Source organism: Megalobrama amblycephala, linkage group LG9 (genome assembly GCF_018812025.1).
Source record: "Megalobrama amblycephala isolate DHTTF-2021 linkage group LG9, ASM1881202v1, whole genome shotgun sequence".
NCBI classification, from domain to species: domain Eukaryota; kingdom Metazoa; phylum Chordata; class Actinopteri; order Cypriniformes; family Xenocyprididae; genus Megalobrama; species Megalobrama amblycephala.
The window spans coordinates 17,947,952-17,965,730 of NC_063052.1; positions in this window are offsets into that span (position 1 = coordinate 17,947,952).

Here is a 17,779-nt window from a genome sequence, read left to right on the forward strand (position 1 = left end):
CACCGCATTGTGGTCTCGTACTGTAGTGCCAATCTCGACTGACGCGTCTCTTTTGAAGTATTCTTCAATTTTGACAACCATCTGCACAGATTACTGGTTTCTTTCCACACATGCACAATTAGAAGTTTGCTGTTGTTCTTCTGTTGCTCAGACTGGATCAACCCATCATAGATCATGCAGAATAACTCCCAGATTTGTTTATAATGGAAGTACCATATGGATTAAAGTGAATGCATATGTGTGGCATATGGGCAAACTAAATTAACGAATAAAAATATGTTAGGCTGCTTTAGAAAGTTAAATCATTTAAAAGACGCTTCTTAATCTATTTAAAGTTTTTGTGTTCGCATTAACCAAGAGGAAATGTTTATTGCTCAGATGTTTTTAAGCATAAACTTTGTCTCAGATGTTTCTCCTACAATTCCTTCGGAGAACAAAATAGACATGAGGATACTCTGAGAAGCAAGAGATTTAAGCAGAACATCAGTTAGCGTTACCTCATTTCTGTTTATGAGAAACAACTGAGATATCAAAGAAAAAATCCAGAGGAAATTGTTATAGCTCCGAGGTTGCTCTTTCAAAGCTCAGGAGAATTATTGGAGATCATATTTATATTTTTTTTCTTTTGTTTGATTGTTTTTTATCATTTGAATGCCAACTTTTTCCCTTAACCCTACTGTATCATACACATTTCTAAGGCCTCTAAATTATCAACATGATTAAAACTTTGCTGAAAAAAAAACTGTTCTACACAGTCTACATGCCTTCTGTTGTCTGATTGATAGTTGTACTTTTTAAGCAAGTATAATGGCTTTTAGTATAATTGTAAAAATGTCCCCCAAGGTTGTGATACATGTTTGATTTTGCTCTGAAATCTTTATTGATTTTTATGACATAAATGTATGAATAACTTTTATATTGTTAGTGATATTTCAAAAACACTTACTGAACTGAATCATCTTAGATTTACTTGATTATAAAATTTTTTAGAAAAATCATGTTAAAATGTGAGTATCAAGTATGATACATGAGGCTTTTGAGGAATGTACTCAATCATCATTAGTTTTGCATTATATGTTTTGGGAGATATAGTGACAACTGACAACTGATATACTGTTTGCTTTTTATGCAAGTGGTCTGCTATATTGTTATAAAGATCTTATTGATTAACATTACAAGCTATCAGAATTTAATCTTGTTTTGTGACCATATAAATATCTCTAACTGCAGAAAATTGCATATTTTTCCTCAGTTTGGGTCTTTTTTTTTTTTGCTCCTCGAGTATGAGCTACATATTCTCTCATGCATTGCTGAACCATAAAATCCTGATGTATAAAATATAGGGGTGTAACGGCACACAAACATGTCGGTTTGGTATGTACCTCGGTTTTAAAGTACTGTGGTTTTTTTTAACAAATGTGCCTCTGTGTATAAATAAATTAAATTATAATTTATAGTTCAATTCATAGCTAATGCTGTAAATTATATAGGGAGCCCTTACTTGCACATTACTATAATATTAAATGTTAAAAATTAACAACAGAGCCCAAATTATTAAATTCTGTTGCTATTTATTTTTAGATATTATAATTACTCAAATATATAAAAAAAAAACCCTTGTAAATTACATACTGTAAGGCAGGTTTTGTATTATAATTATAAAGTTCATTTTCACCTCCAATTCAATTTTGGAATAAAATCATTTACACAACGGCTGTCATAACATGCTTTCATGACAAATTTATTTAAACATATATTAATCAAGAAATTGTGCATATACGAAATGCTCCCCTATACAGTTAATTCCTCTAGAGAACCAACATGTTGTAGACACTAAATGCCTGAGGTAAATGTAATGCTACGTGGGATATTATTCTCAAGCTGTTAGGAAAAAAAAAAAGCTTCATTTAGACACACAGAGATGATATCTTTCCACAGTGCCACCAATGAAACAGAAGACATAAACCAAAATAGTAAGTTATTTGATGACGTATGCAGCCTACAAATGTGAACTGAAAAACTAGCTGACGCAACTTAATAATTGAGTTCTTCAAAACTTAAAAAATTAAGTTGATATCTTCAACTCAAAAATTCTGTGCAGTCGGTTGCCTTGAAAATTTGAGTTGAACTAACTTTTTCTTTTTTACAGTGCAGCAGCTGGTTGAGAGATTTGCCTTGTCCAAATACCCGCACTTGCGGTCTTGGCCACTTGAGAGCTCGTGCACGCGACAGGAAGTAAGTGCACAAGACTGTCTTAAAAAAGCCCAGTGCAGTGCCCAGTGCAAAGTGTTGCGTATTTTATTGATGCAAAGATGAGTGGGCTATGTGTATTTTGTACAACAATTGCAACTGCTTTTAATCACTAAAAGAAGCACCACAATTTTAAAATAGTGTCTTCTGTTAGTTACATAGCGACCATAGTGTATTTTAAAATGTAGAGTATTGAAAATAATAATTAAAACAAAAAAGCTGTAAATGCTTGCATTTTTTTGCAAGAATATAAGTGTGTCCCATCGGGCAATCAAAAGTTCTACACACATTTACGGTCTTCATGCCCACTTGAACACTTGAGCCAAATACTACGTCATGTAAGTAGACAAGTGGTCATGTGCAAAGACCGCAAGTGTGGGTATTTGGACAAGGCTATTACATGTAAAAATACTGATTGATCATCGCTTCTTCTGTGATTTTTACTGGTAGAAAACAGCATTGCATTACCGAATGCGCCCTCTTCTGGATTGGAGTGTGGATCGCATGTGACCAACTGTATTCATCGTGTGCCTGCATGAACCGAACCGTGACATCCGTATCATTCGGTTACACCTTTAATAAAATATGATACTCAAAACACATATACAAACTTTTTAAATTTGAATATTTCATTTAAAGTTCTAAGTTTCACAGTATGAGACACTTTTGAGATCTCTTTCGAAACACGTGAAATTATTTGGTATTTTTCTTTGTAAAAAAAGCCCATGACACTTCATCAAAAGTCTCAGTTTGATCGCCATTTTATTCTAACGCTAGAGGAAACCAGTGGGATTCAGAAAAGATCTTACGTTACTTTTCTCCATTTGTAAACCTGAAATAGCAAGCATAGTATGGTGCAAATGTGATATTTCAGAATAAATGCACAAAAATAGTCTTGCAGTGCTGTTCAGAGATCCAGCTCTCTTCTTCCTTTGTTGTGCCTGTCAATTAAAACATTAAGTAGTGTGTGCGCATGCAGCGCGATGATAATCTTCCACAAATAATGAGGACAGGCAATGAAACTACCATACACAAATGGCTGCAAGTATCTAATCAATTTCTCACAGGGATGAGAATTGGGTTTTTTTTTCTTCTTCTCTCCCTATTTTATTTTTCTTTCCCCTCCTCCAGTAAATACAAATTGCTTATGCATCAGAATAGTCATTATCTCAGCTGCCAAGGTACATTGAATCTCAGAAACACGTGCGTTTTCCTGCAGTCTCCAGATCACAGGGATAGGCTAAAGTTGCACGGCTATTACAGCGGAATACAGGCCCGGTGTCATTCTAATTATTCCCTATCTGCAGATATGCAAGCACTATAATCTGTTTGGGTGAAATAGCCATTTCTGATCAGCGGTGCTGCGTCGAGCTGTTTAGGAATTCACCGCGTTTTTGATCTAATCACAACATCAAAATATTCATGACACACAATGATATCTCTCCAAGGCAGGCTGACAGCCATTAATGGGGAAACATGGGTAATTTATTAACACTTATCTAGACCTGAAAAGGCCTTTCACTCTGCTCACCACAGAGAGAAGAGTAAAATAGTTTTATGTGATACCAAATGATTTATAATGGTCAGTAGTTATTTGCAAAAGGGATTTAATTAAAACGTGCCCAATTTTGTCCCGAGATCTCCTGGAGGAAGTTCCCTAGAGAGGGAAAAACAGCTGTAGGGTTTTGTTTGAACCACCTTTGCTATATTGTGCATATTGTAAATAACAGTCCCCTCTTTGGTTAAATTGTACGGAAACAAGGTGCGATAAGCCCTCAAACAATCATGCTTTACAACAATGCCCGTACTTACTTCGCTAACTGCTACTGCTAAGTTTTTTGTATACTCCCAGAGGCTAGGCTAACACGGTGGATCTCTTTGTCTTCTCACAACCGTTCAATTAACCCAATCACCCACCATCAGAGCCAGCTGCGAGCTCTGATCGCAGTCTTGATAAACACAAAACAAATCAATATGAGCGTTGTAAAGGTTAAATGATGTTATGTTGTCTGTTGTAACGCCGCTGTGTGCTAGAGCAGTGAGCCACTGACTCGCTCTTACCTTGCCAGACTTTGCGCAAAGCGCTTTTAACTCATTGTATTTACATTCGACCCACCAGTAATTCATTCAAACCTTAGTTTATTTCATGTTGTTAATCCAAGAGCACACATTACGCTTGCTAATTAGTCTAAATTAGCTGATTCTCTCACACACATCTTTCTTCAGAGAAAGGTTGTTTAGTCGATCCAACAAAAACACGACTTTGCTGTTGAAGTGAACATTTTCCAACTCAAATCCTGTAAAGGGTCCAGCAATCTTTTCTTACAGGCATACAGTCACTTTCAAAAACAATTAAGCCAATGACATCACTGTAATTACACTAACTAATTACCCTCTCTAAATGAACAGCTTAGCACACAGAAAGCACGCACACACAACACAAAGTGGTTGCAGGAATAGAGCGTCCACTAAACTTCTTTTCTGCTCACCTCTCAAGACCACACAAAGGAAGCTCTTGTTTTAGGCTCACGTATGCCTCATTCTGAAGGTACATCATAAATATTTGCACTCAGTTCTTATCAGTGAATTTGCATTAGTCTCTTATCAGTCCTCTTGCCGGGCTTAACTTGATAAGGAGGAAACGCATCACACGCCTGCTATTAATGAACCTTTGCTTAGTCTGATGTCAATCTTTAGCCAAGACTTCATCAGCATCAAGGAGTTTGCATGTTAAAGAGTTCCCCTTTTTAATTGGGTTGGCTAAAGCAAGCATCACTAATGCTATTGCTAACATTTAAAGTATTAAACTTTGATGTGTAAACTGTCCTCAATGTTTGTGTTACATATATGAATGATACCTTAAATCACAAGGCTTGTTGAGGTCTGTTAGTACTTTAGACCTAAGCTGCAGTCACATTAATATAATTTTCACGGGCAAAATCCAGGCATTTCAGTAGAAATCCACGCGATTGGGAATTTCAAGTGAGGACATTTTTGCGATGGGTTCAAGCTGGTCATGCAGGTTTGCTGCATTGACCAACAGAAAGGTCATTGCTTACCTTATTTTTTAACATAAGAGCAGGCGTGGACATTAACTTAACGCGAGAGGCATCCAGTGCCATCCGCTTTACAGTTATTTTAGCTGTACAAAAACATTCCATAATGCTGCTTGATGTTGAAAACTGGTATTTGTTATCATTATTTTATTATAATTATAAGCACAGTTAATAACATTTTTCTAGTTATTTACCAATAGCGGCTAATGAATTTGAAGTCTCGTACATTCACAGAAAACAGTTTCCTTTCAAGTGGAACTTGATGCTGCGTCATGGCGTTGACACTATGAGAACGCTGTGATTGGCTGATCAGGATGACATAGTATAGTACATCACTGAAACCATAAATAGACGCCAGACCAACGAGTCGTCAGCTTCTTTGTCTTAAGAAGCTGCATGTTTGAGCATGTGTTTGCTGAACTGAATGTGTGAATTTTCTGTCTTCAGGAGTTAGATTGCAATGTCAGGCTCAAAGTTCAGGAGATGTGTGATGCCTTGCCTGCGTTATATTACGGGTTTTATATTATGGGGCCTGAACCATACTCTTTGGACATACAGGTTCAAGATGCTGACCCTCAAACTAATCATGTCACAAATCCAATTAGAGGATTTGTTTGTGACGATAGATCTATAGACGATAGCTTCTGCCAGAACACAGGAAGTTTCTCAGGTTCGTTTTTGGGGCGAGGCATACCAATTTCGAGTTCTTCCATTAAGCCTAGACTTATCCCCACACACTTTCGACAGAATCAACATCGAAACTTTTCCTCCCATACCTGAGGGGTTATCATGTGTGCACAGACAACACATTAGTAATCTCTTACATAAATCACCAGGGCAGGCTGTGGTTGCATCTCCAGGAGCAGCAGATCCTACTATGGGCAGAGGAAAACTTCTTGTCTCTGAAGGCAGTTTACATTCCGGGGCATGCAAACTTGGGGGCAGATATCCTGTCGAGGCAGGGACTGAGGCCTGGGGAATGGCGACTCCATTCTCAAGTGGAGGAGTCCATATAGCAGAGGTACAGCAGACTGGAAGTGGACCTGTTCACCTCGGAGGAGATAACTCACTGTCCGCTCTGGTTCATTGTCACACCTCTTGCTCTTCTGGGGCTGTATGCCATGGTACAGACATGGCCGAGGCTGTGACTGTATGCCTTTCCTCCGATAGCTTTGATCCCAGGGGTTCTAGCAAGGGTTTGCCAGGACCGAGTCCACCTTCTCCAAGTGGCTCCGTTCTGGCCAGTCCTGGTATGGTTCTCGGACCTGGTATCTCTCCTAGACAGCAATCCATGTGAGATCCTGGTTCAGAGAGATCTTCTGTCTCAAGTGCAGGGGATGATCTACCACCCCAAGCCGGAGATCTGGAGATTTTCGGTCTGGCCTCTGAGAGGTACCAGCTCATAGATTCTGGTCTCTCAACCGAGATTGTTGAGACAATTTTGAGTTTTAGAGCCCCTTCCACCAGGAAACCATATGCCCTAAAATGTGGCCGCCATTTCAACTAGCCTCATATCTTTAGATGGAGCTTTTTTTGAGAGACATCCTTTCATGTCTTGGTTCTTCCGGGGTGCCAGATGGCTGAGGCCTTAGTTGGACCTGGCTCTTGGGATCCTTAGCTGAAGCCCCATTCGAGCCTTTGAAATCTCTGAAAAAAATGCTGATTCTTAGGTGATGATACACAGGGCAACTTTTTGAGCAATGTTGCTGGGCAATGTTGCCGTCAACGGGCAACCTGATGAGACAAATCTAATAGATTTGCTCTCCTGATGAGCAAATCTATTGCCAACCCAATAAATACTTTATTATAAACACTTGTTAGGCACTTTATTTCAACTTTTTAAAGATTTTCTTAATTTTGATTAAAAATAAATGCCTTTCCCATCTGATTTGTGATAGGAAAAGGGAATAAAGCGAGTTCAGCAAAAGGCGGATTCAAAGCCGGGTCGATTGCATCAAAAGCTACCTTCATTTGCCATACGCCCTACAGCCTACTACAGATGTTAAACAGAATCCGTCTTTTTAGTATTTAACTGAAAACATTCAATGGCTTAATTACAGCTTACACGCGTTACATTGGACAGTTGTTGGTATTTTAAGCAATATATAAGGTAAATTCCCTGTTTTGGGTTGACGCATGACAACTTTCTAGCGTAAAAAGATATAAGTTCACACTCCTTTTCTCCGCTCCACTGCCGCTGAGAGGCCGCCATCTTGTCTGAATTTTTTCTGAAATCTCCGAACCGGTCACGTGATCCCACGACCGATCTAACGTATCCAGATATAAATTTGTTGCTCATTCTCAGTGGGAAAGTGCCCAAGCAACATTGCTCGGCAACATTGCTCAAAAAGTTGCCCTGTGTATCATCACCTTTAAAGAGGCTCTGTTACTAGCATTGACTTTGCTAAAGAGAGTAGGAAACTTGCAGGCCCTGTCAGTAGCCTCTTCCTGCTTAGACTTTGCGCCAAGTGATGTCAGAGCTATACTGCATCCCAGACCGGACTATCTAATCCAAAAGCTAATTAAATTTATTATATGATGAACTGTTACCACACAAAAGCTGTTTATTCCAGGAACTGGGAAATCATCTCAATTCACTTACATTTTAAAAAAAGAGTGAACATTTTTTAACATTGTTGAACATTTGAAAATTGTTGAACATTTGAACATTGTTAAACATTTCAAAATGGTATTGCTGTTGATGTAAATAACCTAGCAACATCCTAGCAACCACATAGCAACATTCCATAAACCACTCACGCTGCATCCAAAATCACATACTGTCTAAGTAGGTAATACATTTGAACTTACTTAAAAAAGTATGTTCTATATAGTATGAATATGGGTAGTATGAATGAAATTCGGTAATACATCTAAGTAATAGTAATACATCCACCAGTTGTTACTGTCACTTGACTTAACAGCATCAGTTGTGTCACTTCTCTGCCATTCATAAACTCTCCCGTGGCCTAATGGTAAAGATAGTAAAGTGTCCATCGAATGCGCACTTCAGAATCTCGGCGGAAGTAGTAGGTCATCCAGGGACATTTCACCTTCTGTTTTTCGAGTACTATGTATTCAGATGCACTACTCTTGGCATACTGTATTCAATTTCAAGTGCAATGTCAGAATACCTTAGCAACACATAGTGTTAGCAATTACTACAAACTAATCCACATAACAAGACCCTGACCACTACCCCCAAAACTCTAGCATCATGGAAGATTTACACAGACGAGAACCACTCAAATCCTGGTTTTCAGGAGGTTTAATAGGGGCTAATTAAATGTAATATGTTCTGCCTAGAAAGAAATTTAATTTAGTTTCTAACAAACCAAAAAGGCCAATATTCAATCAAATATTCTGGTTTAAACACATTAAGATATACAGTCAAACCAAAATTTATTCAGACACCTTGAACATTTCATTCATTAATACAGTTTATTCACTATAGTTAAAAAAAATGGTAATAAAATATGACAAGATCTCAGAGTTAAACTGTGTCAGAAAAAAAAATAATCTTAGATAACACGTAAGCAAAACATGGTCAGGTCAAAGTGTCTGAATAATTTTTGGTTACACATTTTTATCAATTTTACTGGTAGTCTACTGTATGAAGAATTTTTGGGTATAATATGTTACAGTTTACTTTATTTTGCTATCCTCTTTTACATAAATGAACTATAGTGTCCTGCCCCACTAGTAAAAATATATCAAAAATATCAAAAATGTCTGAATAATTTAAATGTTTAGACAGCATCTCTATTATGCTGTTGATCCCTCAGAAAATAATTTTAACCCTGTGGGGAAAAATGCATTTATAGTAATGCACTTACTGTAATGCACAATGGACATCTATGTGAGAAGACATTCATGAGGATTGCAAAGTAGCAAATGGGAATAACTGTGAAGCTTTTATTAAAGCAGGTACTGTCTTCCATACAACCTTGTGTGTAGTTTAAGTTGTAAAATTCAATAAATTGTCCTTTTAAGGTGGGGACACTGTTTTAAGTTCTGTTTTATTACTGTTCTACTTTCATGCTAATACATATAATATTCAAGCCTTACAGATCAGCTTTTAAAACAACTTGAATTTTAACATTTATTTTGATGCTGTGCCATCAGACTTCGATACCAGGTACATTACTGTAAATTGTCTTGTTTTGTAAAACATCATGTCACAGATGCTGTCCATGAGCTGCAGAGATTGGGCTGGGATGTTGGCTGCTGCTGATGAAGTGTTTGGAATGTTTTTCTGTGCCTCCTCATCTTTCTCTTTGCTACTGATTTGAAAGAACGGCCTCTCTTCACCTCACACTGTGAGATTCCCCCATCTGCTTCCCCTCCATTTCATCAGCGCACCGATCAACGGCAGCCCTTCCCTCTATCACAGTCACCTCACCGCATGCCACGGATTTGAAGATTAGCTACTCCCATATTTTCCCTTTCAGCTTTTATCTCCTACAAGACACAGCCATACTGAAAAAGGGCAAAATCACAACGAGCCATGCGGTTTCTAATGCCTTGAGGCATTTTAATTACAAAACCAATGAATAAACTGAACTGAGGAGCGGTGTGTGTTAAAATTAAGGAGACAAATTCAATGTTATTTGTGGCCTCTTAAAAATTCCTTGTCTCATTGTATTGCTGTCATTGCATTTTTTTTTTAGATGAAGACAATGAAGCCATACTTAAAATTAAAATTGCTTTCCTTTCTTGTGTGCCCTTTTATGATTTTCAGTCTTGCACTATTGTAAATTATCATATGTTATCAACTCAGCTCTAAATATGTTACAGTTTAGGATTAATTGTAAACTGCTCTGAAACCCTCTGATGTACTGACAAATCCATCCAGTGTAGTTGGGTCCGAGACATGCTCCAACATCCCAGCAACCGTACATAGAACAACGCGGTTTGAAAAATGGATGGATGTTCCCAAGGGTGTGTATTTTCCATCTTACCCTACTTTTAAAAATTAAAGGTGCCCTAGAATCAAAAATTGAATGTACCTTGGCATAGTTGAATAACAAGAGTTCAGTACATGGAAATGACATACAGTGAGTCTCAAACCCCATTGTTTCCTCCTTCTTGTGTAAATCTCATTTGTTTAAAAGACCTTCAAAAAACAGGCGAATCTCAACACATCACCGACTGTTATGTAACAGTCGGGATCATTAATATGTACGCCCCCAATATTTGCATATGCCAGCTCATGTTCAAGGCATTACACAAGGGCAGGCAGTATTAACGTCTGGATCTGTGCACAGCTGAATAATCAGACTGGGTAAGCAAACAAGGACAACAGCGAAAAATGGCAGATGGAGCGATAATAACTGACATGATCCATGATATCATGATATTTTTAGTGATATTTGTAAATTGTCTTTCTAAATGTTTCGTTAGCATATCTGTATAATTCATAAACACAACTTCATTCTTTATAAATCTCTCCAACAGTGTGTAATGTTAGCTTTAGCCACGGAGCACTATCAAACTCATTCAGAATCAAATGTAAACATCCAAATAAATACTATACTCACATGATCCGACGCATGCATGACAAACATCTTGTAAAGATCCATTTGAGGGTTATATTAGCTGTGTGAACTTTGTAAATGCACTGTATTATAGCCGAGAACTCGGGGGGCAGGGAGTGCACGATTTAAAGGGGCCGCAGCCTGAATCGGTGCATAGTTAATGATGCCACAAAATAGGCAGTTAAAAAAATTAATTAAAAAAAATCTATGGGGTATTTTGAGCTGAAATTTCACAGACACATTCAGGGGACACCTTAGACTTATATTACATCTTGTAAAAACTGGTTCTAGGGCACCTTTAAGTTTAAAATTATGAATGCCCACACATCTGATGCAGACACCAGCCATATTAGCTGATTTATTTTACATGGAGCAGGTTGCCTCATGGGTGGCAACATGTCACAATCAAATGACCAGTCTGATACTCACTTTATCTGGGTAATCACATTATTAAACTTGTTTGCACAATAAATAAATTGGTCTGACAGCAAATAAAGAATTTGTATAATGGCATAAGTAACTAAAAAGTTTGGTAACACTGGTAACATTTTACAATAAGGTCTCATTTGTTAACATTAGTAAATGCATTAGCTAAGAATAACAATGCGCAATATATTTTTAAGCATTTATTGATCTTTGTTAATGGTAGTAAAATATAATTGTTCATTGTTCATGTTAGTTCACAGTGCATTAATTTATGTTAGGGCCCAAGCCCTGAAAGAGAGATGCACACGTCAGAGATGCCATCCAGTAGACATGAGCAAAACACTAGAAATGGGCGGGAGTAGGCCCTTTATAGCACCAATGAGGACACAATTATAATAACTTTTCATTTAATTGTAAATAACATGCAATTAAGTGTCCAAAAACAGCTAAAGTGTACTCCTTTTTCACAATGGGAGTTTCATCACATTAACTATCAACGTCATCCGCTAACATCTGACAACCACAATATGTCACCATAGTTTGAGTTTTCTTTTTCTTTTTTTTTTTTTTTACAGAATATCTATTGGTTTATATTTTAAAAACTTGTTTATGTGAAAAAAAGTGTGCTTGTGCAATCTTTCTTTCTTTAAAATAAATAATGAAAATAGTTAAAATGGTGTTAACAATTAATAAATAAATAATAATAAAAATAATAATAAATAATAGTAAAAATAATGAGTTATTTTGTTTTTTAATACAATGACCATTGGACCATTGATGTCTAAAAGACTACTCTTTGAGGCTGATTAAATAAGTATCAGATTTAAAGCTTCAGTAAAAAACAAATGGAAAATAAAGACATTCATTGTACGATACAGACCATGAAGCAGCACAATGATGGATGTTTCATAACTCTATAAGAGATCCTCGTATATGGAGATGACACTCTGAGAGCTATTGTCTTCTCATACGCTAACAGCTGTCTTTATCTTTTGTTATGACACGACAATCTCTGACAGAAGCCTAATTACTGTTTAAGTTAATTACCAGCACTACACTGATGCTCTGCCTTCAGTTCAAAGCTCTCAGCAGCTAATTGACGCGTCGGCTTCTGCATATTCGAACCATAATGGTGGCATGCCATTATCAAACCTCTAATGATCAGGTGCTGGGCATTATATGAGGAAGCAGGGCATTTCTGTCCAGGCCTCTGAACTCCCCTCACCCCATGTGATGACTCTCTTTGCCCCCATCTCTGCTCTGATGCACGAGATGCTACAGCGGTGACAGCGCCAGAAGAGAATGTTCTCAGAGAGCGGAAGTGAGCATGTGATGGATAGTAATTATGGAGTTGTTCATTTGATAATCCTGTCTGCTGTCCCACAGGGAGCTAATTAAACACTGGGAGCATTCATTAAGCCTGCACCTGTCTCACTGCAAATGATAATGGGCCAAAGTTCATCTAAGATGAAAATGTCAATGACGGAATGGAGGAAGTCAGGAAACAATGTATAAGAGCTGCTGTTTTGAACAACTGAAAGCATCAATGTATTTTATTTTTGATGGACGACTTTATAATCTAAGCCCACTGGGAAAACAGTTTTGTTTGATATTGTTTTCAGATTTTTAAGGTGTCCTCTGCTGAACATTTTTTCCCTACTTAAAAACAACATGAAATTAAAATGGACCTTATTTACTTTCTTTAAAAGGCACTCTGTAATATCTTTTCTCATTTAAAAAAAAAAAAAAAAGTACACATATTTCATAGAATTATTTAATTAATTAATCTAAATCAGGGTCACAGTCCTATAGAGTTTAGTTCCAGCCCTGCTCCAGCACACATACCTGTAGTGCTATTTAATAATTAATGAATTATTATACATTTCCAAGAACTTCAATATTCCTCATAACCTACAGGCCAAATGAGCAGAATTATTCAATCTAAGTGACAGACTGGAGTCAAATGTTGTCTTGATGACTGGAAGCATCGTGTTTTATTTTTGATGAAAAAGTGCTTAAAGGGTGTTTGGTGGTTAAGTGCATGCGAAAGAGGTGTGTCTTGAGCTGCTTCTTGAAAGATGTGATGTTCTCAGCAGTTTGGGTGGAGGTTGGCAGCTCATTCCACCAGAGAGGAACAGAGAGAGTGAAGGTTTTGGAGAGTGACTTTTTGCCTTGTTGTGAAGAAAATACAAGGCATCACTCATTTAGTGACCTTAGCTGGTGAGAGGGAGTGTACACTTGTGGGAGCGAATTGAGGTAGGGAGGTGATGTTCCAGTGGCAGTCCTGAAAGCCAGCATCAAAACCTTAAAATTGATTCTGGCCCAAATGGGAGCCAGTGGAGTGAGATTAGGTAGTCTTTACAGTCTAAGCCCACTGGGAAGCCAGTTTTATCTAAATGTATAAGTGTTTTGGATTTTAAATTTTAAGGTGTCCTATGCTGAACATTGATCAGTTTTTTTTTTTTTCTACTTAAATCTAACATCAAATTAAAATGACCTTATTTGGGCGTTTTAAATATTTTTAGTAGCTTTTATTTAATAATTCATAAATCACATATGCATTTCCAACATCTTCAATATTCATCATAACCTACAGGCCAACTGAGCAGAATTATTCAATCTTATTTTCATAATCTATTGTTATTATGTTATCAATTAAAAACATAGACCTGTATGGGTGTCACATTTTCAAGGGTCCAAAGACTAAGATGAGTCAAAAGTTCCAATCCAAAGGTATTCAATAAAGGAATAAACACAGGGTAATCCAACACAGCATACTATAACAGCGTGCTCAATACACAAACAATAGCCGACAATGAACTGAGGAAACACAGGAACTTAAGTATACAATGATAATGAACTAAAAAACTAACAGGTGTGATGATCAAACGAAATGCCAAGGTAACTGATTAGAGTGGGAAAAGTGAACAAACACAACGGGAAATAATGAAAAGCAAACTAAGTCCATGAAAATGAAACTAAAAGAACAAATGAGTAAATATGTGACAATGGGTAAGGGGAAGCACTGATTGATGATATTGTGAAAATATCTTCTTGGATTTGGTGGAATTCAGATCCAATATTGGGATCACTTGAGACAAGACTTACTTTGTTCAATTTTAATTATAAAACAGAAAGTTCCTGTTTTGAATGCTGATTGGTCAATGCAGTTATAGCAGTACATCACTGCATAAAGTCCATAAAGTCCAGCTATCTTTATTTACATGTCAGGGGGTTTACTTGTTTGTGCAAAATTGGCACTTTGTGGATTTTCTAAAAGAAATGTGTGTCCTTAAAGGGTTAGTTCACCTGAATTCATTTAATCAAAAATATCTTAAATTGTGTTCCGAAGATGGTCTAACGGGTTTGGAACGACATGAGGGTGAGTAATTAATGACAGAATTTCCATTTTTGGGTGAACTAACCCTTTAATATTTATTATTGTGTTGATTTATGTAGTTTAACAGTATTCACAATATATTAGGCCTTTTTGTTTTATTGCTTACATACTGTTTATATATAGGTCTTTTGGATTTATAGTAGATGTATTTTTGTTATTTTGGTATTGTAAAGATGAATATACTAATAATGTTATACTGATTATGTAAACCTTAAAAGCACACAAAACCACAGTTAAAAATTGATAATTAATTAGACTTCCTACTTAATGACTTGTAAAAATATATTTTAGTGATCTCATAACCAGAGCTGGCGTGACAGGGGTTGAATTTGCTCTGTGCGAGTGTTATTAAGTAGAGGTGTTGTTCTCTTAATGATTAATTACCTAATGTCAGCGTGCCTGTGCGAGGGGCAGCCACACACAGAGACTCCGTCAGGTTGTTAGTATGTGTGATGATTAGCAGTCCAAGCCCATAGGGACACATATTAATGAGGCCACATACAGTGTTAACAATTCATATCAATTCTTAAGGCAGGGCCTAAATTAATTAAGCTCTCATTTACAGGCACACAGAAACCCCTCTGGATTTGACCCGAAGAGAGGGTGTTAATAATGCTTTTTGGAGTAGCATTTACACAATTAATTAATTCTCATTAACAGCTAGTGAAATATAACAATTATCAAAAGGATGTTAAGGTGATGTCTCAATAATGACAAGCCTGATGCTTCATTACCTCTGTGGTCAGTAAAATCTCATTTAGTCTGAGCGTTTCAGTCAAATATGATATACATTGCATTATGCTGCTTTTAAAATGTGTATATATTACAGGAAGTGCATAGATATGTATGCAACACAAAGGAACATTTTATTGATACTTATTACAGATATCATTATGCTCATCATCTATATATATTACCTTTTTCTAAAATAGACTACAGAGCTGTATATACTGTTCTTCCGTACCACATATACATCAGTCTTGGAAGAATTTGATGAGAAATGACTGAGTTCTCTTCTGACATTTTAGAGGAGACATGTGAGATGGCTGGGGTCTTTTTCTCAGGATGGAAGTCTGAGAGACAAGGGACTACCAGATGTCTCAATTTGATCTAAATTTTTATCTTTAAGCATCAAGCTTTGTTTGAGATGAAGAGAAATAAAAACAGGCATAAATGTGTAGCATCTGGACCAGTCAGACACCCACAAATGATTTGTTATATTTAATGAAAATCTTCGACCATGACAGAAACAAACCCACTCCGCAAGTTTACCATCATTTCTTCATCCAATGCGGAAGAAATCGATTGCAACTTCAGCACCATTGGACCAAACTCTCAGGACTTTCTACTGCAACAGTATATTCGGATGCTCTTCAAACAGTGCAAGTATTGTACGATATACTAAATAAATGCTGCTAGTTAAGTAAAGTTGTGAACCCCTTTATTAACAAAGGAGCTTTGTAGTGAGAAACTCATGGATCCTATAGCTTCATTTTCTGTTCCCAAGTTCGGTTTCATTCTATCACTCTTCATTTTACCTATGTACGTGTGATTGTGTTTGTATGTGTCTGTTAGAGTAGTTGTGTTCGTGATTTAGCTAAAAAAAACTTGTGCACAGTACATGTTTGGTTCTGACTCCTTGCCTGCAGATAAATTGTCATTTAAATGTTCTCGATCTTGTTACACGCTCTAAGTGCTGTAAATGCTAAAAAAATAATTATTTTTCTGTGGCCATGAAAAATGCCCTCTTCTTAGAATGAATTAATAATCAATACTGAGTGTTCACAGGATGAACTGATTAATTGATTGTAATGTCAATGTAGGTACATCAAGTTAATCTGATTAACTGATTCAAATATTCATAATTAATCATAACAAGTTGTGAATAATTATTAATATTTCCCCCTTTGTGCTACAAATGAATCAATTGTTGACATACAGAGAGTATAGTAGAGTATCGTTTCAACATTGATAATAATACAAAATGTTTATGGCACAGCAAATCAGCATATTAGAATGATTTTTTAAGGATCATGTGACACTGAAGACTGAAGTAAATATGCTGAAAATTCAGCTTTGCCTTCACAGGAATAAATTGCATTTTAAAATATATTCAAATACAAAACAGTTATTTTTAATTGTAATAATATTTCAAAATATTACTATATTAATATTTTACTGTTTTTACTGTATTTTTGATCAAATAAATGCAGCCTCGGTGAGCATAAGAGATGTCTTTCAAAAACGTAAAGAAATCTTGCCACCCCAAACTTTTGAACTGTGTATATGCTATAAAACAGGGGTCCTCAATTCTGGTCCACTTTCCTGCAGAGTTCAGCTCCAACCTTGATCAAACTCACCTGTCTATAACTTTCCAGTACAGCTTGTTCAGGTGTTTTTGATTATTGGAGCTAAACTTTGCAGGAAAGTGGAGATTTGAGAACCTCTTCTGCAAAACACTTAAAGGTGCCATCGAACGTTTTTTTACAAGATGTAATATAAGTCTAAGGTGTCCCCTGAATGTGTCTGTGAAGTTTCAGCTCAAAATACCCATAGATTTTTTTTAATTGATTTTTTTAACTGCCTATTTTGGGGCATAATTAGAAATGCGCCGATTCAGGCTGCTGCCCCTTTAATTGCTCGTGCTCTCCACCCCCTCCCGAGCTCTCGACTCTATCACTGCATAAACAAAGTTCACACAGCTAATATAACCCTCAAAATGGATCTTTACAAAGAGTTTGTCATGCATGCTGCATGCATACATCGGATTATGTGAGTAAAGTATTTATTTGGATGTTTATATTTGATTCTGAATGAGTTTGATAGTGCTCCGTGGCTAACGGCTAATGCTACACTGTTGGAGAGATTTATAAAGAATGAAGTTGTGTTTATGAATCATACAGACTGCAAGTGTTTAATAATGAAAATAACAACGGCTCTTGTCTCCGTGAATACAGTAAGAAACGATGGTAACTTTAACCACATTTAACAGTACATTAGCAACATGCTAACGAAACATTTAGAAAGACAGTTTACAAATATCACTAAAAATATCATGATATCATGGATCATGACAATTATTATTGCTCCATCTGCCATTTTTCGCTATT